Source organism: Sarcophilus harrisii, chromosome 2 (genome assembly GCF_902635505.1).
Source record: "Sarcophilus harrisii chromosome 2, mSarHar1.11, whole genome shotgun sequence".
Taxonomy (NCBI): Eukaryota; Metazoa; Chordata; class Mammalia; order Dasyuromorphia; family Dasyuridae; genus Sarcophilus; species Sarcophilus harrisii.
Window position 1 is genome coordinate 258,827,172 of NC_045427.1, and position 16,667 is coordinate 258,843,838.

Consider the following 16,667-nt stretch of genomic DNA (forward strand, 5'->3'; position numbering starts at 1 on the left):
TACTCGTTATGTCCCCTACCTGCTTAGGTAAGAGAAGTCTCTGCTTTCATTGAGCATATATTTCAGGATGACAATTGATGCCCATGGAAAACAATGGAAATCGAAGGAAAACATCCATTGGTAATGCCCCCAAAGTCCCAGACCAACAAAAGATTGAAGTGGAGAATGTTAAGGAATGTAATTCCCTGCTACATGCTGTAGAAGACTACATGCTTTTATCTAATTTTCCCAGTTACTATTACCAGCTCCATCTAGATGGAGAAACAACAAACCACTTAAATCTCTTTCACCATATGATTTTCCTTTGTATTCCTTTGTAATATATACATTTTCCATTGTATTCCTTATTTCAGCCAATTGAAATTTTTACCCTAGAATTCTAATTGGAAGCCAGGACACAATTGAGTCCATAGGATTCTCCATATTTTCTTTTGCCCTTGTTGTCTCATTCCTGCAATCTCTCTGTTAACTCTCATCCTTAATCCATCCCAGCCATATTGTTCCTCAGCCTTTCCTCCATCTCTTTCTGCCTTTCCATTGGGACCCCATGCCACTGTTAATAAATGTCCCTTCATCCTATAAAAGTACCTTGTATATAAATGTGATTATCATTATTATTATTGTTCCTCTTATACTCTTCTAACCTCTAACAGAAACCTGACCTTTTGCTAAAAGCATTTAATCTCTTGCTATCTTCTCCACTGGTTACTATTCCCTGGATACACTGGGAAAAGAATTGGTATAACTCTTTCTCTCCAGTACCATCCCTATCAACCATCTGCCTTCCCTGTCCCAATTCTTTTTTTTTCCTTTTTTATTTTTCTAGATCTTTATTTTTAGTTTTAATAATAGCTTTTTAATTTTTCAAAATACATGCAAAGATAGTTTGCAACATTCACCCTTGCAAAACCTTGTGTTCCAAATTTTTCTTTCTTCTTTTCACCTACTCTCTCCCCTAGCAAGTAATGAACATGTATAATTCTTCTAAATGTATTTCCACATTTATCATACTGCACAAGAAAAAATATATCAAAAAGGAAAAAAACCAATCAAACAATAGCAAAAAAGGTGAAAACTATGTTGTGATTCACATTCAGTCCCTATGGTCCTCTTTCTGGGTGCCGGTGGTTCTCTCTATCATAAATCTATTGGAATAATGCCCCAACTCTTGAACTGAAGAATGGTGCTAGAAGAAGTCATGAAACTCTGCAGCCTCAGTCCACCCCAAACTCATGTTACCTAATCCCTTTTGCAGGTCAACTTTTTTAGTCCTTTCCAATCATCATTCACATTCCCACAAGTCCAAATTTTCTACTTTTTTTTAACCTTTAGGATCCTTCCATCTTTATACCCTCTTTCTCTTAGCAGATGAACTTATCTATTTTACTGAGAAAAATAATTTTTTTCTTACCTATTTTATCTCATATCTTCTATCAGTTAGAGGCAGTGAGGTGATGCAGTGGATAGAGCACCAATTCTGGAATCAGGAAGACTTGAATTTGAATCTAACCTCAGAACTAGCTGTGTAATCCTGGGAAATTGGTTAACCTTTGTCTTCTTCAGTTTCTTCACTTGTAAAATGTAAAGCATTCAGCACAGTGTCTGAGGCACTTCATTAATGCTGATTTCTTTCTTCTATTCCACAACTCAAAAATCTCTATTTTCACTCATTCTCTCCTGCTTTGCTTTAGTCTTGGGATCAAGTGTCTCTTCTCTTTAACAAGACTAAATCCCTCTATTTGTGTCCTTCATCCCATCTCCTTTGGAAGCACTCTCTTTTTCTCCTCTTCAATCTCTTCTCATTTACTGGTTCTTTCTTCATTTCCTAATACCATCTAATTCTCTACATTCTTAAAAAAAGTTTTTACAAGATGTGGCCCTATTCTTTCAAATTATTGTTCCATCTTTTACTTTTTTCCATCTTTTACTTTTTTCTAGGAGTCTAGAAAGAGCAGTCTATACTTGCCTCTTTACTCCTCACCATCTACCCTCTTCTGAAGTTTTTTCAATCAGTCTTTAAATCCCATCTTCCATATGAAAATATTCTCTCAAAGGTTACTCATGATTATCTATTTCTTATGTGTGAGTCCCTCATTCATGATCTCTATGTAGGTTATGTGTATGTGTATATCCTACAGGTAGAGATAGATAGATAGATAGATAGGTGTGTGTGTGTGTGTACACACACATATCTGGGAGATGTTGCCTTACAAGAAGAGAATTTTCCATTACAAAATTTTTTGCACGATTTTAATTTCATCAAATGTCTTTGCTTTGAATTGACTATATCTTCTGGCTAACTAGAGAAAAATAAACACATATGAAAGTCCCCCAGAAGCTAAGTTCAGGGTGAGCACGACTGAATTTTTTTTTAAACTTTTACCTTACACGTTTCTTACCAAGAGTTTCAGCATAACTCATCCTGTGAATCCTCACACTTTCTTTGTGGGAGTGAAGTGGTTTTAAATGGCTAGGCCCTGAGAAATTATTTACTCATAGAAGAAAGGAAAGAGGGAAAAAAATAAGCCAATTCAGATTTCTTGCCAGTTTGTTTCTGTACTCCAATCTCCTATTTTCCAACATAGGATCATAAAATCACAGTCCTATAACTGGAAGGAATCTGAAAATTTCAAAGAGAGATATCAATTGGAAGTGAAATTCAAGAAGACATATGACCAACACTTGGCTGATGTTCCTGAAGGACCATGAACTTCTTTATCTGACTTCCAACTAAATCCTGTGTTTTCTCCCTTATTAGAATTTGTGCTTTTTGAGATGAGGACTTATTTTTAAAAATTGTATGCTCAAAACTTAACACAGTGCTTTGTATAAAGCAAGCATTTAATAGATGCTTTTTTTCATTCATGATGAAGAAATGCTCTTGGAGAGATTAAGTGTCTTGCTTAAAGTCACATAGGACATAAAAAGTGGCAGAGTTGGATTTCAAACTCAGGTCTTCTCTCCAGTAATTTTCACTATATCATATTGTTTTCCACATGGGAAGGGTTTTTGTTTGTTAATTTGCTCTAAAATTGATAAAATGGAATATGTTTAGAAGGGATTAGAAGCAATAAATGGGGAGAGAATGAAGATGAGACAAAGAGAGCACTCCTGAAGGAGATGAGAGCATATGAGAAGGGCACAAATTCAGGTGCTTAGCCTTGTTAAAGAGAAAGGCTAAACCATTCCACTGATTCTCAATAATTTAGCTTCTGTACCTGGGCATTGTATGTATGCTATACTTATAGGAGCAACGATATAATACCACTCCATCAGGCAACTAGGAAGTGCAACAGATAGTGCTCTGGGCATGGAATCAGGCAGAAATTAGTTTAAATTAAGCTCCAGACACTTACTTGCTATGTGATCCTAGGCAAGTTACTTTACTTCAGTTTCCTCAACTATGAAATAGGAATAATAGAAAGTATTCCAGGCTCATTATGAAGATTAAATGAAATGTTTTTAAAGCTCTTAGCACAATGGCTGGCACATAGTAGATACTTAATAAATGGTTGTTTCCTTCCTTTCTTCTATTATCATACCACAAAATTTATGCTCTTTGAAGGAAAACACTAGGTTTTCAAACTGGCTTATTCTGTTTAGAAGAAACACTGTCCAAACTACTCATCTTTATTTGAATATGTTGTTATTACTGATGCTAGACGATTTAGGTATTTCAATGAATTATTACAATTTTTGCATCGCCAGGCTTATTTTAATGTGGTATATCATATAAAAGATTTAATAAATAAAAGGTGTAACAGCAAAATGTACATGCCTGTCTCCAATACCAGCCAATCCCCGCCATGCTCCAGAGAAAGAATTATTTTAAAAAAGAGTTTGAAGCACAGTGAAGCATAGAAATGTCATATTCTTATACTCAGTAGTTCTTTGCTTCATGTTCCTAGAGACAAAAGTCAAGCTTGAAATCCATTTAGAGAGGGAAGACATTTCACATAAAAGAATCCCTCTCATATGATACCAAGCAGTGACCAGAAGAGGTCAAAGGCAAAAAATAAGTCCAGAAGATCAGTGTTCTCATCTGCAAAATAATCAAGTAGGATTAAATATCCTCGCAGGTCTGTTCTTTTCTGAATCTATTATTGATAATGATTAGTGTTTATATCATGTTTTAAAGTTTACAAAGAACTTCAAAATATTATCTCATTTGATCCTTCCAAAAAAATCCTAGGAGGCAGGTAGTATTGTTTTCCCCATTTTACAAATGAGGAAACTGAGGCAGGCAGAGGTTAAATGATTTGTCCAGAGTCAAAGAACTAATAAGTGTCTGAGGATCGATTTGAAGTCAGGTCTTCCTGCCTGTAGATTTAACTGTATTTGAATTGGTCAGACAAGAAGAAACGAAGATTGAGCTCAGCCATTGTTAAGCAGACAAAACCATTCTGATTAGTATGGCCCAGTCTCCTGGGGGATGCATCTAAGTTAAGGACAATAAACCCTAGAAACCAGGATAACTCTCCTCCCACCCACCCCCAGTCTCTTGCTAGATAATAGTTAGATGCTTCCTCCCTTCTCCTCCTCCTTCCTTACTTTTTATGAGGCAATTTAGAAATACCCTTATTTCTCCAGTCTCATCCATTCCTGTTGGTTCCAGGGTAATCTCTTATTGGTACCAGTCTGTTCTTTGTCTAAAACCCTATGTTATATATTGGATTACATACCATCTAGGGGAGGGGCTGGGAAGAAGTTGAAAAAACTGAAACACAATGTTTTTCAAGGCTCAGTGTTGAAAAAATTATCCTTGCATATATTTTGAAAATAAAAACTTCAATAAAAAAGAGCAACTTTCCCTCCCCACTCCCCCCAAATAAAACTCTATGTTAACTTGAGCTCTGAAGTACTCTGAACCTTTTCCTGGTATTCAAAAGCTGTTGCATGGCTTTAATGTCACCACTGCTGCCTTCAGATAAGGGCAATGGGGGCTATATAATGAGACTATCCCCTATTGGCAAATGTTCTGTCATCCCTTTGAGAGCAATAATCAAATTTTGTTCATGGCTATCCCTGTATATCTCTGCTGCTCTTCAGACATACTCCTGCATGGCCCTTATTTTCTGCTTCCCCATTTGTCCAACCCAGGAGAGCCCACTTAAATACTGAAATGTCTCATCACCCTCTCCCTCCAAAGAGGCCTTCTAGTCACTTCCTCATTTGGCTGAATCTTGACAGAGCTGTTCCCCTCCATCTGCTCTGAAATGTTTCCTGCCAATCAGGACCCTATGGGAATCAGATGAAAATGGGTTGAGCTCCAAGACTCTTGGGTACTTCCTTATATGTAGCTGATTTTCTTCCTCCTTATTCAACAAGAGATATGTGTAATCAACTCCTTTATTTTCCCATAGGAAGAGATACAGGTGTGTGAAAAGATCCAAGATTCTTATGTCATGATCTACCCACCATTAAAAGCACTGGATTTGTCTGGGGTTTTTGCACTTTGCTTGTTGTGGTCAAAAACTCTTTTTAACTTCAAAAAATCAATTATTAACTTCCCTGGACCTCAGTTCCCGTCACTGAAAAATGAGGATTTTTAACTAAATGGCCTTGACAATCTCTTCTTTCTCTAAAGCTGGAATTCCATGCTCTGAGGAAGATTAAAATTACCAATTGTAAAGGCAAACATGAAAATACACATGCATGCCCACCTGAGAGAAACCTGGGAGCTTAATATTCTCTGCCTCTCCCTTTTTTGTTTAGTTTCCATGGAAATCTGTGGAAATGTGTGGGATGAAGCTTAGGTTCTCTAGGGTGATAGGGGAGCAGGAGAAGGGAGTGGGGAAGAAAGCACAAGGTAGCATATGAAAATGGAATTTTTGCTAAGACTCCTTTAGAATCTTGCTGGGTTTCCTAGTATTTTATCTGGCATACGTTTTTCCATATGAAAAAAGAAGTTCATGATTCTCAAGGCTAAATAACAAGGGAAATAAGTCACAATACCACACCATATCCATGATCTATAAAGCTGAGAGATTTTGTCTCTTATAGTGACATCAAAGGGCACTTATTCTCTGGGGGATACTACATGTAGAAGAAGAAATCATGTTAAAAAGTATTTGATACTTATAATAGCATATCTTATGGTGTTTAATTCTCACAACAACCACATGAAGTAAGGAAGGGGGTTGAGTATTATTACTCCCATTTATAGATAGGGAAACAGGTTCTGGGAAGAACAATCAACTTGCATTAAGTCACTGAACTAATAACATATCCAAAAATGAGACTTAGATCTCCAAGTTTGGGGCTTTTTACAGTATATCACCCTGCCATCTTCAGCATATTCCAATCCTATAAATTCTGTCTGAAACCGGGGCCAAAATATGACAGTTGGATCTTTCTTGAGAAGTGTGGGGGGGGGAAAATGGTAAGTTGAAAATAAATCCTTAGCTTATGGTAGCTGGGGCTGGGTCAGGAAATACATGCAAAGAAAAACTTTGGGATAATACTTGCAACTCATATAAATTGTTTCACTTCATATAAATTGCTGGAGAAATTATGACTAGCATTATCCTAGTCATCTTTCCAGGACATCTCCAGGAAAAATCATGGCCAGGAGAGAATAAAAGCAGGAAAACGTATTAGTGTATAGTGGAAAGGACCCATATTAGCAGCTAGATGTTGCAATGGATGGAGACAATAAAACCAGAGTTCAAATTCTTTAACAGTAATTAGTGTATTATGTGACAGTAATTAGTAATTATGTGACTGTGCAAGTCACTTAACCTCTGCCTGACTCAGCTGCTTCATCTGTAAAACTGGGGTTTATAAAGATAGGTCTTAGGTTATTGTGAGGATGAAATGTTAACCTTAAAGGACTAGATAAATGCTAGTTTAAAAAATTTTTCAGAATAGGCAAATCTCAGTTTCCTCATCTGTAAAATCAGAACAAAAATATTTGTTCTCTGAAAAAGTCATGACAAGGGAAAATTTGTGAACTAGAAAATTCTGGATTACTGCTAGAGGTAATTGTTATTTGCTGTGGGTTACGCTAAATGTAACAGTGGAAAAGAGAACTGGGTCTGGCCTCAGGGGATCTGTTCCATTTAGACCTGTGAAACTTTGGGGCAACTTCTCTGGGCTTCAGTTGCTCATTTGTAAAGTGAAGGGGTTGGAACTGATGGTCTCTGGGGTTACTTCCAGCTCAAATAAAAGATTTAAATTCCAAATTACTGAAATTCCAATGGCTGGTCTTATTCAGGCTGGGTCATTGGGGTTAAGACTGTTGGGTCGGGTCTGACTCCTCTTCTCTTCCAACTTCCCTGTTGCCAGGCACCCAGAGCTCTCCTTTGCAGCTCCACAAGTTCTTGATTTGTCCTGGATTTCTCTCAGTCTCCTGTTTCATTTCATCAGGAGCTACTACATGACTGGTTTACTAATCTGATGGACCAATTCTTCCCTCAGTTATTAATGGTCAATAATAACTTAATGTGTCAGGCCTTTCAGGAGAGTCAGTTATTCCATCCAACAAACAATTAAGTAACTATTCTGAAGTATTCTACACGGTGCTTGGAACTGGGAACACAGGATCGAAAAAACAATGTGTTTTTGCCCCCCTGGGAGCTTAAATGTTAGGGGAGATAGAACACCTACTCAGATAAGGATCATACAAGGTGGAATAGGGTGGTAAAGGTTCCCCCTTCCAGGAGACTCAGTGTTCTGGGATAGAGCTGTCAAACTCAAGGAGAAATTGGGGCTACCAAGCCGCACATAATAATCTCTGGCTGCATATTGACTTAGAAAACCACAAATTAACATCTTTGATGTTCTATTGGATTTTTACATATTTTGTTAAATGTTTCCTAATAACATTTTCATCTGGTTCAGACATCCAAGGATTGTTATGTGATTGTGACCCAGGTCTGCTTGACATCTTTATTGTAGGCCTCCTTCTTTCCTTTCCTCCTTTTCTTTTTTTCTCCCTTTCCCCCTACCTCCCTTCTTTTCCTTCCTTCTTCCTTCTCTCACTCCCTTATTTCCTTCTTCCTTCCTCCTTCTCTCATTCCCTCCTCTCTCCTTCCTTCCCTCTTTCCTCCTCTCACTCTCTTTTTTCCTTCCTCTTTCTCTTTTTTCTGCCTTCCCTCTTTCCTTCCCTCCCTCCTTTCTTCTTTCCTTCCCTCTCTCCCTCCTTCCTTCTTTCCTTCCTTTCTCTCTCCTCTCATTTCCTCCTTTCATTCCTCTCTTTCTCTCTTCACAATCAGGCTAAGGTGACTTGGCCAAGGTCACATAACTAGTAAATGTCTAAGGCTGGATTTGAACTCAGATCCTCTAGACCCCAGGTCTGATTTTCTATCCACAGCCACTTAGCTGCCCCAGGCCATGGTTTCTTATTTATTTTGGCATTACTTTGGCAGTCTGGGAAGTCTATGGGATCCCTTCTCAGAATAATATTTTTAGATGAAGAAAATAAAATACATAGGATTACAAAGGAACTGATTATATTTGAAGGACAATTGTCAAAATAGATTAAACAACCAAAAAAGTTAACAGCAGAGTTCAGATAATGTTGAGAAGTAAGTGAATGCTTTTAGCTGTGCAGATTACTGGCAGCCAGGTTGTGCAACACAGAGTTTAGGGAGACCTAAGTTCAAATCTAGCCTCCCATACTTACTGGCTATGTGACACTGGGGAAGTCACTTAAGTCTATTTGCCTCAGTTTTCTCATCTGTAAAATGAACTTGGAAAGGAAATGGTAAACCATTCTAGTGTTTTCTAAATGAAGTCATGAAGAGTTAGATATGATTGAACAACAGTAATCTAGGGGAATGTGCAATTGAGTTGAACCCTAAAGAAAGAGAATTTTGAACAGAGATAAAGAGAGAGTATTCAAAATTTCCAAGGATGGAGCTGGAAGATAGTTTTTATAAAGGATGAAGGCTGGAGGTAGAGATCAAGTTCACGGAATGCACATTACAGCATATATATACACATAAAAATATTTATTTTTTTGTGTCTAATGATAGCCATTTTAAGGGGGAGGGAAGAAAAAAAGAAAATTACATGATAACTTTATTATGTATTTAAAAGAAATAGCAAGTTGCACACAATAGATTTGCAGTTTCATGTGCAATCATCTTTTTATTATACTATCTTATGGAAGGTTTTATTTTATTCACAAATTCAATAAAAACAAAATTAAAAAGTAAAACAAAGAAAAAATAAGGCAGGTCATATAGGCTGTGAGTGAGATTACAGAGGGCTTGAAATGTCAAGATCAGTTTGTGTTTTGTCCTAGAAGTGATAGGAGGCCACCGAAGGCTTGACTGTCATCATCATCATAAAGAGCATTTAGATAACTCTTTAACCTTTTCTAAGAGTTTAAACCCAAAAGACTGAATTTCTAATTGTTGGGATGACAAACTAATGCAGAAGATGGTTTGGGGCTGGAACCTTTCAGCAACACCCACTTCTATCTGAGGTCTGCATTGCTCTTTGCACTGAATCACCTCTCTTGGCAAACCAGGATGTCTAAATATAGAAAGGAGAATTAGGAAGCTGACTGCTTTGGTGACGAGGGCATGTACCCAGGCGGAACGTTTTTATGATTCTACTTATTTGTGGCAAATAGGGACACAGTGTCACAGATAATCTCTACACCTCAATTTAGCCATTAGCTATAAATTCAACTTTCTCCCCAACATAAAGTTTAAGTAGGTCTACTACCATGAAAAAAATGGCCTAATTTAGGCTCTTAGAGATCATCTGGTTTAATGGCCTCATTTTTCAGAAGAAGAAATTGTCTCAGAGATGAGAAATAATCTATCCAATGTTGAGTTAGTGGCAGACATAGGCTGAGAATCCAAGTTTAGTGTACTGAATTTTCTACTACCCCATGACTCAATCTTTTCTTGGTTCCTATCTTTGGCAAATAGAGAACAAATGGTTAAATAGAAATGCCTAAATAGAATCTACATCTTGGCTCTGGATAATGGAGAATCACTTTATTTTGAATGAAGTCACATATGTAGCCCATTAAAGTTTGCAAGTTTCAAGGCTAGGGGTTGCTGGAAATGCTTATATCAATAAATCATAGATTTGGTTTTTAAAAAAAATTTCTCAAGCTGATAAGACAGTATAATACCCATATGCCACATGATCTATCAAACTAAGAATTTGTTGTTGTTGTTGAGGGCAGGACTTGGAATAAGACAGAACTTAATTCAAGTTTTGTTTCAGAAACAACCTGGATAGGGACAGCTGGATAGCACAGTGGATAGAGTTCTGATCCTGTAGTCAGGAGAGCAAAGTTCAAATCTAGATTTAGACACTAGCTGTGAGACCCTGGGCAAGACAAGCAATCCTGATTGCCTTAAAAACAATAAGAACTAGGTATGTGACCATAATTAAGTTTTTTAATCTCTCAGAGCCCAAATTAAAAGTTTCTTTATTGTTGAAGTAACACATTTATTTCTTCTTTTCCTATGTTCCCCCAAAAATTCACAAAAATTCCATTTTTCAGATGAGTATAATGAAGTTTAGAAAAGTTAAATGATTCACTTACAAGAAGTTACAGAGGCAGAATTTGAACTGAGGTCACCTGATTTCTATTGCTATTTTCCATTTCACCATAAAATACTGCCTTAGGAAACAGCCAAGGCTATTTGCATCCTCCCTTTTCCTCTGTGCTACTTATCTTGAGTGCCTGTGTTTTTCTCTTGTGAGAGGACTGGGCAGGGATGAGAAGGGAGGGAGGCAGGAAAGAATGAAGCTAATTTCATGTTTTCATGCTATGGGAAATTTTGTGGTACACCTCTACAAAAGCCTTCCTGGAAACTGATGCTTTTGAGAGACCAGGCTAGTGAAAGCCTGGGGCAACTTCCTCTTACTATTCATAGGCTTTATTTAATTTTTTTAATGAAGCATTTGGGATTAAATGACTTGCACAGGGTCATACAGCTAGTAAGTATTAAGTGTCTGAGGCTGGATTTGATTTCAGAGCTGGTACTCTATTAACCATACCAACTGCAGCTAGATAGCTGCCTCCCATTCATAGCTTTTAGAGTTACATAAAGTTATCTAGTCTAACCCCTTTATTTTGTAAAAATCAGACTCAGACAGATCATACAGGTAGTGAATAGGGGGACTAGCATTCAAATTCAGGTCTTTTATTGTCTAATCACATGAGCTTCCTGTTCTACTGGGCTTTCCTCAGTGACCTGGACAGCATCCTTGAGGAAATGTCGCCTCCCTGACTGAGAATAGTTTTCAGCCATCTATGCTACCCAGCAACAACATGACCTCTGGCAGAGCAAGTCTCTGTTCCCCTAATATCTCTCCTTTATCCTAAAAGAAACAACCAAATCCACTAAGAAAGACTCTCATAATGACTGCTGCAAATATGACCTTTAAATCAACAACTCCCTAGTGGTACTTTTCACACACACACAAGCTAATAGACTCAGTTTTCATTCTTCTCTTAACAATAACCCAGGGAGATGAGAAATGGCTAGAAACGATTAGCCTCCTTCTAGTCAACTGAAGCCCAAAGAGATGCTTTTGTAAAAATCACACAGTTGAGTCATTGGCAGAATCAAGTATAGCATTAATGACAATTCCCCTGAAACCTGAGGAGACTTCCACATTGGCCCAGACCATCTTTTCTCTATTAGGTTTTCTGCTTTTGTGAATCCTACTCCTTCCCTTGGCAGTGCCAGACACATGTATGAGTCTGTGCGCACATGTACTTACACATTTATTTCTGAGCATGATTTTTCTTATGAAGCATGAAGCTCTATGTAAAGAACGACCTAGTTTTGTTTTTTGGTGTTTTGTATTTTTTTTGGATGAAAGATCACAATCTATAAATGTCTAACTGAGAACACAAGCTGCCTGCTGAGAAAAGGGGCTTTTAGCTGCATTGCTTCTACTGAGCAAGGTGCCTGGGTTTCTTGCTTCTCCCTGGAGATCTCTTATTCACCGCTAACTTGCCGCCTCTAAAGAAACAGAGGGCTTTGAGAAAGTACTTAATACAAACTGTCCCTTCCAATTTTGTACATTAAAATCTCACTCTGTAGGCTCTGGGGATAAAGTGAAAATGAAAAGAGAGGGCATTGGAGTTACAGCTAGTGGATGGAGTACTGGGAATGGAATCAGGGAGACCAGAGTTTAAATCCAGTTTCAGACACTTACTAGCGGTGGCTCTGGGCATGTCTTTTAAACTCAGTCTCAGTTTCCTCATATATAAAATGGGGATAATAATAGCACTTGCTTTCCAGATTTGTTGTGGGGATCAAATGAGATAATAATTATAAAGTGCTTAGCATGGTGCATACCACATAGTAAACATTATGTAAATGTCAGCTATTATTATAATTGATTAAATCTAGTCATTTTTTTGCCATGAAAAAACCTCAAATATCCAATGAAGTTTGTTTCATTCATTCATTTATTCAAAAACAATTATAAGTATCTACTGTGTGCCAGGCATTATGGTAAGCCTGATCTCTGGATATTGCTCCAATGGAGAACCCTAATAATTATAACCCACTTCTAGGCCAAAAGAAATACTTAGCAGTTCTATTTATTTAGTAATTGAGTCCAAACAACTTAATAAATATATATGTTCTACCAACTTGGTAGCTGTTTAAAAAAATACACATCAATTGAAAAAATATTTTTTAATTTCATTTTTAAATAATCACAATTACTAATGGGATGAGCCATGTACACCCTCTCAAACCTTGGAATCAGATTGGACATAGTCATCTTCATTTCCTCTTCCATATTGATTTGTACTTGGTACTTCATTTTTTATCACAGCAATTGCTAAGAGAGTAGTTAAAATTGTAGATAAAATAAGAACGTATCTAAAACATTCAAGAATTTTATTGAAAGGAATGGAGCATAGCCTATGTCATGCTAGTGTTTTGTGAGTTATCACTATGGTTTCCTCAAAAATTTAACACATCCCACAACACTCCTGTGAGGCTATTGCAACACCCATTTTGGGTATCTTGGTCCTAGCATATTGCAAAGATGCCATGTTGAGCAGGTGTCACGCCTGAAAAATATATGTATTCTTTTTATTTTCCCATTTAATAACTGCCAGAGATCTGCCCTAGATCTAAAATTTTATTAAAGTCTTTTACCTTTTTCTTTTCTATCTCTATTAGATTTATCTAGTTCTAAAAGAAGCACATTGAGGTCTCCAACTGCAGTTGAATTTTGTTTTATGTATTAGGTATTATGCCATTTGGTACATATCTATAAAGCACTGATACTGTTTCACTGTCTATTGTGGCATTTAAGCAAAATATGTTTTTTTAATCTCATCTTTTTAAACTGTATAATTTTCTCTTGCCTTGTCTGAGATCATGATTGCTATTCCTACTTTTTTTAGAAATTGCCTGAAGCAAAAAATTCTACTTCAGCCTTTTATTTGAACTCTATGTGAATCTTTTTGTTTCAAGTGTATTTCTTGAAAATAACATGTTGTTAGATTCTGTTATCATCTTTCTTTTTGAGTTCACCTCATTCATTTTTGCAGTTATGATTGCTAATTTGGTATTTTCCTCTATTGTATCTTCTTATACTTTCTCTTTTTCACTTGAACCCCTTTTCAAAGGAGGAAGTAGAGAAAGAGAAAGAATGTGATTAACATTAGTGTTTTGTATTTGAATTGTTTTGTTTCTAACTCTCAGCCTCTCCTCTTTTCAGTAGTCCTATAACTTGATTTCTGTTTCTCTACTTACTTTTTCCCTTTTTGATCCCCATTTTATTATTTGCCCTCTGAAGCTGATTATTGGTTTTTCTAGTGTTTCCTTTATGATCTGTGTTTCTTCTTAAAAAAAAAAAACCCTCTCTTCCTTCTCTGTCCATGCATGTTTCCTTGTTGAGTTTTCATGCATTTCTATACCAAACTCCCTCTGTGTGTATCAATTGCCCTTTGTGGAATTCAAAAAAGAGTGAAAATTATTGAATTCCTGACTCCCTATCCATTTCTTCCAGATTTTTATGCTCTTCTTGTTATGGACATCACTTATGTAAAAGAGTTAGGCTCCTTCCTCATTACTTCCCTATTTCCTTTCCTTACCCTTTTTCTTGTATTTATATGTTTTTAAACTTCTTATATAACCTTTGAAGATAGAAGGATTGTGAACAGCATTTAACTCTTTATTTAAAAGCATTGTTCAGTCTCTTTCATGTACTAAAATGTAATTTTCCTTTTAGATTCTTTTGATTTCTCATTTCTACTCATTTCTAGTAATCCTTTTATACAGCATATTTGGAAGCTCTGTATTCTACTAAAAGTATATTTTCTCTCTGTAGGATTATAATTAGTCTTGCAAAATAAATTATTCTTATTTGTAACCCTTATATTTTAATTTTTGGAATGGTGTATTTTTTCCCTTTTTGTTAACTTTTTATTAAATAATGAGTGACCCTTCATTTTTCTTCAGAAGTTTTGCTTGGTTTGAACTGCATGGAACATCATGCCTCATCCAGGATAACATCTGAAATCTCATTGCCATGTTGATTGACTCATTTTTTGATTTGTGACTGTTTGATCTTTCCATTGTGTCCTACCCTTCATGAATAATTTTGGGGGATTTTCTTGGAAAAGATACTGGAGTGGTTTGCTTTTTCCTTCTCTAGCTCATTTTACAGATGTAGAAACTGAGATAAATAGGATTAAGTGACTTATTAGGGTCACACAGTATTTGAAGCTGTATTTGAACTTTATTAAGTGTCTATTAAGTGTCTGAGGCTGGATTTAAATCCAGATCTTTCTGACTTCAGACCTCAGCACTTTACCACTCTCATTAGTTCTTGATATTCAACACTTTCTAACTCCTTTTGATTAAAAGGATGGAAGATGGACGATGGAGAAGTTCCCTCCAACACTTTTTTGAGGGCTTTTCTGCTCCTAGATTCCAAGGACTGAAATTCTCAACACAGAGAAGACTGAATTGTATGTAGATCTGGGCCACCATTCTAGAAGGAAATATCAGAGCTACACAAGTCTAAAGTGGAGAGATTATAAATTTGCTGTAAAAAAAAGCCTTGGCAAATGAATCATCACTTAAGAGTCACAGAAGTAGTATATTTCAAAACATCCAAAGCTACCAACTGGCACTGTGTGTTCATCTTCTGACAATAGCATCTGACAGGCATCACTGGCAAAAGAAAATGTTCTTTCTAGTTGGGAAATGGCAATGAGATAGGGTGGGGGATAGGGTTAAAAGGAGAGAAAGAGATAGTGAGAGACAGAGGGAGAGACACAGAGGAAAAATCCTTGAAATTGGGAGGGATATGAAGTACCAAAACAAGAAACCTGGCATTCTAGCTTTGGTCATTGACTCCCCTGTGTCACCCAAGACAGGTCTCACTGTCTTGTTCATTTTATCCATCTGTAGAATGGAGTCTAATGATATTTCCATTTCTCCATTTGGGATTTTATAAGAAATCTGTTGTATTTTGATTGTTGTTGTTGTTGTTTTTAATATCATATTCATTTCTCAGTTGGTCCCTTACTAGTCAGTCATCTCTTGTAAAAAAGAAAAGAAAAAAGTAGCACATCAATCCTGAGTATGTACAGATATGGCACTACAAATCATAGTTCTATACCTTCAAAATAAAAGAAGGCAAAATATGCTTTAAAAAGGATTGAGGGGCCATATGTACAAAAATCTCTATAACAATTTAATTTTGGTATGTGCATGTGCACATGTGCATGTGTGTGTGTGTGTGTGTGTGTGTGTGATGACAAAGAACTGGAAACAAAAGGGATACCCATTAATTGGGAAAAGGCTGAATAAGAAAAATATGGGAAGACTTATATGAACTGATACAAGTGAAGTAAGCAGAACTAGGAGAACAATTTACATGACAATAGCAATATTGTAAAGAGAACTGTGAAAGATTTAGTCATTCTGATTAATACCATAATCTACCACAATTCCAAAAAACTCGTGATATAAAACGTTCTCCATCTCTAGATACAGAACTGATGTTCCAAGAAAACTGATGGAAGTCCCTCCCCCCCTTTTTTTAACCTCTTCCTTTTTTCTTGTTTTTGGAACATGGCTAATGTAGAAAAATTTTACATGACTTCATATGTGTAATGGGTTTTATACTCTGCTTTCTCAATGGATGGGAGGGAATGAGGATGGAGAAAAAGAGAGAATTTGGAACTGAAAACAAAAAAAAACCGAATAAAGAATAAGCAAACAAACAAAAAGGATTTGAGAGGTGATGAGAGGAAAAAAGAGATAGGGATAGGATTTCTTTTGTCTCATCCCTAAAATCAGAAGAGAACAAAAGGGAAGGGGGAATCCCAGACAAGCAGGACAGCTCAAGGATGGTTATCGATTGAAGAAAGGCTGAACAAAGTATAGCATATGAATGGAGTACAATAATTTTGTGCCATAAGAAATCGCAAGATTTCAAATAAAATTTGGAAAGACTCATATGTCTTTTACTCATGGAGAGTAAAATGAGTAGAACCAGGGGAACAATTTATATACCATTATGCCATAACAACATTGTAAAGGCAAACAACATGGAAAGACTTAAAATGATAATCAATCTAATCCCTCTTAAATCTAATGCTTCCTTTCTATTGATTATTTCCAATTTATCCAACATATTACTTTTTTATACATTCATGTTTGCATGTTGTGCATTATACTCCTCATTATACTGTGCATATA

General features: G+C 36.4%; 1 protein-coding gene and 1 long non-coding RNA gene across 2 annotated transcripts in view; one reads left to right on the forward strand and one right to left on the reverse strand.

Annotated features, from left to right (window-relative positions):
- RASGRP1 (RAS guanyl releasing protein 1) overlaps positions 1–16,667 on the reverse strand; it is a 107,148-nt gene that overhangs the window by 44,468 nt on the left and 46,013 nt on the right. The gene's annotated exons all lie outside the window — the stretch shown is intronic.
- LOC116421544 overlaps positions 1–16,667 on the forward strand; it is a 35,711-nt gene that overhangs the window by 4,475 nt on the left and 14,569 nt on the right. The window lies entirely within an intron of this gene.